The following is a 10,084-nucleotide window of genomic DNA, read 5'->3' on the forward strand; positions in this document are numbered from 1 at the left end:
AGAATCTGGGACGCTCTGCTGGGGCTCCTGTGGGTCCATGTTTGCTGTGAGTGAGGCGATCCAGAATGGGGCCTGGGGAGTGGTCCAGGGCAACAGTGGTGGGGGGAGCTGACACTGAGCTAGAGGGTCCTATATGCTCAGTGGTGTTTCTTGGGATATTTAGAGATTGAAAGCTGCATCAGTGCTCTCCAGTGATATCATATGTGTTTGTTTTTCTCTTTCTAGCAGTAGTGACAGGGATGAAGGTGGAGCAGAGCCCTTCAGCCCTGAGCCTGCAGGAGAGAGCCAGCTCTATCCTCAAGTGCAATTACTCTAGCGCAGTGAACAATGTGCAATGGTTTCGACAGAATCCCGAGGGCGGCAGCCTCACCAGGCTGTTTTACATAGCTTCAGGGATGAAGCAGAGCGGGAGGCTAAACTGCACACTGAATGCTAAGGAACGGTTCAGCACCCTCCATGTCGCGGCCTCTCAGCTGGAAGACTCAGCCACCTACCTGTGTGCGGTGGAGGCACAGTGCTCCCTGGTGATCTGCAGCCTGCCCCCAAACCGCAGCTGGGCCTGCAGCACCAGCACTTCCCTGGGGAGGGCATTTGCCCCCACAGCAGCCTGTGCATTTTACAATTTCAGCTTTCTCTTACAATACTTTTTTCCTCCTAATATTAGGTGCATCAGTGCTGTTGTTTCACTTACTTTCCTTGCCCTTTTTCATCCCAGAAAATTCTTTGTAGGTAAAAACCTCTATGAAGGAGCTTGAAGCAAATGACACAGATGCGCATATCCAATGCCGTGATAAATAGATCTCTGGGCACTACCTATAAAGTAACTGTAAAATAATAGAAATAGAACAGGCTTGAAAAAATAGATACCGTCAACAGATAGAAATACCGAGATACTTACTTAGCCTGTAGATGGTCCGTGTTCAAGGAAATGTGAAGAGAATGTGTACAATGTTCTTTCAAGTCTCTGTTAGCTTTTTCACTCTTGGGAATAGAAATAGAATTACGTATTTTTATTGAAGTCCAGGCATTCTACTTATCCCACTACATATATTTTCTGTTTCAGTAATATAATCCCTGGTAAAAAAGTAGTTCATTTTATACACGAACAAAGGGAAGATTTTAGAGTGTAAGTGACTTGGTTGAGCTCATAGTATTCCTAAATTAATAATCTGAGGTGACAGGAGAGCTTATCCTCTGAGTACCTGTTATCGAATGCCCTATAGAAGCACAAGTCTAAATGACTTCTACTGATCAATTTATATAATGTGTGGACATATATCACTGACCACGGTATATCCTTTTAAGGCATTTTTAAAGAGCACCTTGTGGAGAAGAGCTTGTGGAGATTTTCATTCTGTTCCATGAAAATGCATTGCTCTTCCTCACGTTTTGAATGAGTCTATTACTCATGATTTTGTAACATCATTCCCAGGTTGGGAAAGGGAGCAGAAAGCTTCCAAGACTGTGCAGAGGAATCTCTTCTCTGTTGTAGCCAGAGACAAAGACTTCTGAGACCAAACTCAAAGTTGAACCTATCATGTGGTTCAATTACAGCAGAAATTGAATTCCAGCCTGTGCCGGTTTTTATGTTCATGCAGGACATTGGTAGGAAGGACTGGGACCCTGAAAAATTAGATGGAGGTAGATGGACAGACTCGCAGTAGCTGGGAGTAGAGGTAGCTTCTCGAATATGTGACCTGACAGTCACAGAGCCCGCAACTCTCCCAAGGACCCCTGCCCTTCATTGAATGCTGTGAAATCATAAGAATGTGTTGCAATTCCTAATGATTTTATCATCGTACTTCTCTTTAATGAGTGAGTCCCAGAAGTGGGAGGAATAGGTGCCTGAGCAGAAGCTATACATAGGGCAGCAGGACACAGGCAGGAACATGTGCAGGCTCAGGTTCTGGGTCACAGCAGGCTATGTGTGAAGTGAGTTGTTGGCAGGACCACCCGCTGTGCCTGTGCCTGCTTTGGACTCTCTGGGGCTTTGGTATGCAGCAAGGCGTGTAGTAAAGTTTGTTGGGAAATTACTACAAAGCAAAGTGTATACATGGACATTTGAAAAAGGGATTTGGCAGTTTCTTACACAGCGAAACACTCATACTATGTGATCCAGCAGAGGCCTTCCTATTTCCCCAACAAGGTTGAAAATTTATGTGCACACAGAGTTGTACACAGGTGTTTTATGGAAGTTTTATTCACATTTGCCAAAATGAGGAAGTAAGCAGTATGTTCTTCAGGAGGTGAATAAATAAATAATGGTGGTACGTTTAAATAATGGAATATGGTTGACGCTAAAAAGACAGGAAGTATGAAGCCTTGAAGAGACAGGGCAACCTCGTATACATTTTACTCACTAAAAACAGCTAATCTGAAAAGGCTATATAGGGTATGATATGATCCCATGATGGTCTGGAGAAGCTAGACATATGGAGGTATTAAGATTGTGGTTGCCTGGTTTTGAGGGGAGGCAGAGGGATGAATAGAGCACAGGGTATGTTTACTGGAGTGATCCTGCTCTGTATGATATAGTAAATGTTGGGTACATGCTTCATACATGTGTTCACACCTTTAGAAAGTACAGCAGCAAGAGGGAACCCTAGAATTGTAGGCTTTGGGTGATATCCTTCATTGTGAAATTTGTCATGGGGAAGATGATAAATAGAAGGCTATGCCTGTGCGGGGGCAGGAGGTGCACTGGAAACCTCAGTATATTTGCCTAATTTTTCTTTGAATCTTTTTTGATTCTGTATGTTAGTAAATTGAACACCAAAAAAAATAAATAAAAAAAAAAGAATCTTTTTTGAAATGGTTGAAAAGAAGAAATTCTTTAAAGAATCCAATTCACGGGGTTCCTTGGTGGCTCGGAAGTTTAGCGCCTGCCTTTGGCCCAGGACGTGACCCTAGAGTCCCGGGATCGAGTCCCACATCGTGCTCCCTGTATGTGGGAGGGAGCCTGTGTCTCTGCCTCTCTCTCTGTCTCATGAATAAATAAATAAAATCTTAAAAAAAATCAAATTGAGAGATATAAAACTAATACGTATAAAGAGTTAAACATTTTTATAAAATGCTCCCCTAGAAACAAACTAAACACACCTTTATTCTTTTTTTTTTTACATAAGATGCCCAATTTTCTTTTCTTTTTCTTTTCTTTTCTTTTCTTTCTTTTCTTTTCTTTTTTTTCCAATTTTAATTTTGAAATGATCTCAAAGATTTTCGAACCATCTCTGGCTGGACATTATAAACCTTCAAACTAAAGCTTTCAGGAGAAAGCTGGATCCAGAAAGTAACTAGGCTGTTTTAGAACTTGCTTCTCAATTACCGTATTAATAGCTCATCCACCTCCTCTAGATTGTTTCGTATGTGGAGATTCTTCCATTTTTCTGTACCATATATGTAATCTATGTAAAGAAATATGTCCCCAGAAGAACATCCTACTTACCTAAGGCTCAGCCATGGAGCCCCCTGGTCTCACTGCCTGTGAAGGACTTGACACTCAGTGAATACAGTCCCATTTTATTCCATGTTAATATAGATTTAGTTCTCCTTGATAGATATTTGATGTCATAGGAGAAATGAAATCCAAGAGAGGATCTGGTTTTGAGGACTAAGTCCCAGTTCTGAGGAGGCCTCAGGGTAGGTTAGGATCAAATCAAAACCACTAGATCACATGTGTTTGTGAAAATGGTCCTGGGGTTCCATGATGCCAGCAATTTCATCCCTTGATGACACCAGTCCAGAGTGCACACAACCAGTTCTCAATAAATATTAGCTTTGTTATGTAGTATAAAAGAAATTTAGAGGTGGAAGAGCCCTTAGAAGTCCTTTGGTCCAGCTTCATTTTATACAACAGAGACTGCATTCAGGATGACAGTATGGAACAATTAGGTAGTGAATGAGCTGGACAAGAAAGAGAGTGCATTTTCTCACTTCCTACTTAGAAATTTCTCCCCTGCCTTTTTGTTGTAGGACCATTGCTGGGTGAAGAGAAAGTGTCTAATGCAAGCCCAGTCGTAGCTCTGCCGTGTGTGTCTGAGAAAGTCGTGGTCCAATCAGTTGGAATTCCTGAATGGAGAGTTCCAATTTGGGTAAATGTCTGGGACCTTGGGCAAGAAAGGAGACTGGGGCTGAGCCACTGTTATTCTACCAGGAAACTCATCCATCACTCACTGTTTCTGTAGGAGAAAGCGAATGGTGATGGTGCCATGTGAACACCTACATATATTTCTAAAGACTTTCCCCAACATAGCAAATAAATTTAGTATCCCAGATGGGCATCCCTTGAAGGAAGGATGAGTATTATAATCAAAACTACACACTGTCTGTAGAAATGATCACTGGAACGGAGCACTCATGCAGTAGGCAGTCATTGAGATGGCATAGATAAAGCTTTTCTTAGACAACTCTTTGACCTTAAGTCAAACAATATTGTATGAAATCATCATGGTGCTGGGAATTTCAACAACTTACCTTTCGATAGTTAATTCACAGAAGGAGTCATTTATTGGAATGTTCACGTTCATATCATTATATTCGGTTAGAAGAGCCACATGTGAAAAGTGCAGATATTGACGTAAGTATCTTTCGCTAAGAAGAGGAAATTTGCCCAAAAAGACTTGGAGAATTCTTCTTTTATGGGGAATAGGAGAGAGAATGGAAGATTCTCAGAATGAGAAGCTTTCCATGTATAAAAACACATTTCATATATACACGTATATTTACGTATTGGTTTGATATTCTTCACCATAACTGTCTTTAAATCTTTCAGAGCGGAGGAGGAAGAAGAAAGAGTAGTTTTATTCTTTGTCATTTCAGAGGATCCATTTTAGGAATCATAGGACAGGGGCTTGACTTTTGGAAATGAGGTAGTCTTGGTTTTTCGGAGACCATTTCTCTTGATCATTCTTTAGGGTCAGGTTCCTGTTGGCACCATTCCCATAGCACTCAGAATTGTATTTATTTATTTATTTATTTATTTATTTATTTATTTATTTATCTACCTATCTAGATTTTATTTATTTATTCAAGAGTCACAGAGACAGAAGCAGACACATTATGTGGCACATGGAGATGCAGGCTTCCTATGGGTAGCTGATGTGGGACTGGATCCCAAAACCCTGGGATCACAACCTAAGCCAAAGGCTGATGCTCAACCACTGAGCCACCAGGGTGCTCCACTCAGAATCTTTATAATTGCCTGGATTCATTGTCACAGAGGTCATCAGAAACTTCCAAGAAATTAATGTGAATGAGAAAGGGGTTTTGGCAAAAGGAATACTGGAACTCACCGGACTGGAGACCTTTATCAATGAGTCTTGGGGAGCGAACACTCTAGTGGAGTTTAGGAGATAGATGATGGAGTGTGGAATGTGAACCAATTGACCAGGAAGTAGGAAGCATGACAGGATAGAAGGCTAATGCTTCAAAAGAAATTCTCCTGAGGCTATGAGTCAGTAATTACATTGGAGGATGTGCCGTGCATTTTGATTGGAGAAAATGAAATCTCTTCATAATAACGTCATATGGTTATATTTTCTTGAGGTTGCAGGTGGATGTTTCATCAGAATTTCTACTCCGTCTTTCAGTACTTTGCAGAATATACGACACATAGCATTCAAGTGGTTTTACAGATTGACAGATTACAGAAATTTGTCTCTCAGGGGTACAATTAAGAGAGAACTATTTTCCAGATTAATTGAGTCAAGATGTGGCCACTGACAGTAATGCACCTGTGCTGACACAGAACACACACAGAACATGTGGAGGGTTCATTCTAGTGCATTCTGATTGACCAGGCTCTGTCAGAAACAGGAGCTTTTTCTTATTGACTGGGTGGACGATATGGGAAAGTAGTGTTAGAGGAAAGAAGGGGCGGCCTGAGAGGAGAAGGAGCTGAGCTGGCTGAAGGCTGCAATTCTGAAGCTCTGAAGCTGATCAGCACTGAGAGGAGCCATGAAGACATCCATGAGAGCATTAATCACGTCTTGTGGCTGCAGGTGAACTATGAATTGAGCATTTATGAGAAAGAGAGGATATTAGTGGATATTCTTCAGAAGTCAAGAATGGTTTTTTACTCAGGCTTCCTCCAATTAGTGCAAAAAAGAGAATTTGGAAATTTTATCACGTGGAATCTGCTCTCTTTGTTCTGACCCTTTCTTTCTGCATAGGGGTCAGCCAAGGAGAGAATGTGGAGCCACATCCTTCTACTTTGAGTGTCCAGGAGGGAAACACCTCTGCCATCAACTGGAGTTATTCAGACAGTGGCTCAGACACTTGCCTTGGTATAAGCAAGAATTTGGGAAAGGTCCCTAGCTCATGATAGACATTCGTTCCTCTGTGGCCAAAAAAGAAGACCAAAGACTCACTGTTTTCTTGAATAGGATGGCCCAACACCTCTCCTGCACATCGCAGGCACCCAGCCTGAAGACTCACCTGTACTTCTGTGCAGCAAGCGCACTGTGCTTCCAAGGAACCTGCTGCCTCCACTCAACCCTGTGTGATGGTTGTTGGTTATTTACTAATTGTCTTGTTCTTACTGGGAAACTCTTGAGATTAGATTCGTGTAAAACATTTTACACAGGGTGAGCTAGTGCTGTCACCCAACATGTCAGTACACTGGATTCTTTCCCTCCTTATAGTGCTAACTCCTGTGCAGTAGAATCAAGGCAATTCTTGATTGGTCCATTTCCCCCAAGCCTGAAAATGGAGTCAGAGGGAATCATGCTTCTATATTATTAGTTTACCTCATCTTAGGTCAAGTTAGAAGTGAGAGAGAGGGTGCCATTTCTATAGGCCTGAATGCTTGATCACACAGGGGAAAATTGATGCGGTGAAAGAAAAAAAATTGCTTTTTCCAGAGTGTACAGAGAGTACATAGCTCAGATCCAGACACATTCAGACTTGAAAGCTTCACCATGGTTGGCGTATTTGTTTCCTCCTGCCTTGGGACAATGTGGTACAAACTCGATGGCCTCTCTTGATCCTATGAGGCCATACTGGGTGGTGAGAGTTTCCCTTTTGCTTGCTTTGTCAAGGATGTGTTGTCTGAATTTGTGTAATTTCTCCCAGTCTGGCAGAGTGAGGCTGCTTTCTGCACATGCTCACTAGCCACTTCCAGAAGCTCACTCTACTTGTCCTCCTTGGTTGGGTGTCCTTGTAGCAAGCCACAAGGTGCGAGATGGACAGGTGAGGGTCTCAGTGTTGTGTGTAGTGTTTAACTAGGTTTGTTTGCTGTGAGTCAGTTGTACTCACATTTAGTTTTCAGAGAGGCCTGCTCTGTGACGTAGTTTGTAGTAGTGTCCGTTCCATCTTATTAACAGCTGTGGCATAGGAGAGCTCAGTTTGCATACAGGAGGTTTACCTGCTTCCTACCTGTCTTATCCACTAGTGACCATACTTAGGAGCTCTTAGGGGGACACCGTGAAGGAGCAGGGAGTGGATTTTCCTCTTTGTGTGTTCCTGCCCTTCACTTCAACACTCTCTCAAAGCACTTTTTTGCCAACCTATGGCTCAGTGTGCACACTTCCCAGCACTCTTTGTTTGACCAATGTTCAACAGTGCAATATCCTCTTTCTCTGTATTTCCTTCCTTCCACCTTAACTGCATTCCCATAGGACCTTAAAATTCCGATGGTAATGGATGGTTGATAATTGGTCTGGAACTGCCCACCCTCTTATATTTGCTTGGACGGCAGATCTGTAGTGTAGAAATCTTAACGAGTGTCACCTTGAAATTTTCTTAACATTCTATTCGTTTATTGGAGAGTGAGAGAGCGCAGGAGAGAACAGGAACTGGGGGGAAGGGCTGAGGGAGAGGGAGAAGCAGATTCTCTGTCAGGTAGGCAGCCAACACCAGGCTAGATGCAAAGACCCTGGGATCCTGACCCAAGATGAAGGTAGATGTTTAACTCACTTAGCCACTCAAGAGCCCCTCCTCACATTTTTTTAAAATTTAATTATAGAATTCTACCATTTTAACATAGAGTTTTACTATTTTAACATTTTTTGTGTGGATACTTCAGTAGTATTAAATCCATTACATTGTTGTTCAACCAGCACCACCAGCCATTTCTAGAATACTTTTCATCTTGAGAAACTAAATATTTCTGCTCATTCAACAGTAACTCCCCATTATTCCATCCCTCCAGTCCCTAGAAAGTACCATTGTGCTTTCTCTTTCCATGTGTTTCACTACTTTAGATACCCCAAAGAAGTGGAATTATGCTATCTTGGTCATTTTGTGACGTTTCATTTGCCATAATGTCCTCAGGGTACATCCATCTTTCAGTATGTTGCTGAATGTCTTTGCTTTTTGAGGTTTAATAATACTCCAGTGCAGGGCATATCTCATTTTGTTTATCCATTACTATTTGTGATAGACCTTTTGGTTTCTTCCAACTTTTGGTAGAATCAGGAATACATAAACAATTCAATATTTTGGGTATTTTTATATTCTGTCCATTTTTGAGTATATAGCAGAAGTGGATCGCTGTGTCATAGGGAAATTACATTTCTAAATTTTTTAGAGACATTTATGCTTGTTAACTGGAAAAACTATGCTCCAGACTGTGTTATCACAAGCAACTTTCAAGGAACAGAGAGAGTGATCACTGGTCACGATTGAGGCACCAACATCTTGGTGCATCACAAAATCCTGGGAGAGTTGACAGTTTTGCTACCCTGCATTGTAGTAATCACATGTCAATAATAGGTCTGAATGGAATTGTGAAGCCACGTCTCACTGCTCACTGGTTGGCTCCTGAGTAGCAGTTTGGGTATCCCTTATAATATGTTTTCTTTCTCCTTTTGGTAAAAGAGCCAAACCTGCAACTATTTAGTTCTTCCTTATTTGCATTAGTTCATTTGCATTAGTTCAATACGTTCAATAGTTCAATTAGTTCAATAAAGAACGTATAAAACACTGTTCTAAAATATTTCAAAGGCTTGGGAGGAAGTCATTTTGCTACACTCTAGTGTCTCTCTCAATTTTTTTTTCTGTCAACTATCTGTAGTGGCAGAAAGAGAGAACAGGATTTTGCTATCAGCCAGCTCTGTGTTGAAAACTACTATCTCTACCATTAAATTCTTGATACTTTTGAGCTTGATTCATTATGTGTAAAAATGGGAGAGTAATATTTTCTTTAATATTTTGTTATGACAATTTATCGATGATATATCCAAAGTGATTGACAAGTACCAGATGAGCAATTTAGGAGGTTAATCTTAACAGATACTGTAAAAGCATTTGACGAAACCTACATCCATTCCAAAGAGAAACTCCTAGTGAATAAGGAAGTGAGGGGAGTTTCTTCAATGAGAAAAAAGCTGAACCAAAATCTACATCAATTGTCATACTTGATGGGGAAAGTCCAAATGCTTTCTCCTTAGTGTCAGAAATAAAGGAAGATTTTTGGCTTTCATCACTTGTATTTTGATTTGAAGTAGAAATTACAGTCAATAGGCACATAGAAGAAACAAAAGCCATATAGCTTGGAAAGATAGAAGTGAACTTATATTTATTAACAGAGGGCATAATGGTGTGAAGAGAAAATGACAGGGAATCTACAAAGAAAGCTACTCGTGTACATTGGTTTAAGAAGTTACATGAGGGATGCCTAGGTGGCTCAGCTTTTGAGCGTCTACCTTGCGCTCAGGGTGTGATCCCGGGTCCAGGGATGGAGTTCCACATCAGGCTCCCTGAGAAGAGCCTGCTTCTCTCTCTGCCTATGTCTCTGCCTCTCTCTGTGTGTCTCTCACGAATAAATAAATAAAATCTTAAAAAAAGAAAATGAATTCTACACCTAACGTGTGATCCAGCCATTGTACTCTCAGAAATTGATCCAAGAGAAATGAGAGCATATGTCTAAAACATCTTGCACACAAATATTCACAGCAGCTTTATTTGTAAGAGCCCCACTAGCACGAATCCATATAGTCATCAACAGGTGAATAGACCACTTGTTTTATAGGCACAGGATGGGTTCTACACAACAACATAAGGAAACAAAGTCTTGATAATTATGACTATGAAAGAATCTCAAAATAATTATTCTGAGAAGAAGCCATGCAAAAGGGTACATATG

This window comes from Canis lupus, chromosome 9, assembly GCF_048164855.1.
Source record: "Canis lupus baileyi chromosome 9, mCanLup2.hap1, whole genome shotgun sequence".
NCBI lineage: Eukaryota > Metazoa > Chordata > Mammalia > Carnivora > Canidae > Canis > Canis lupus.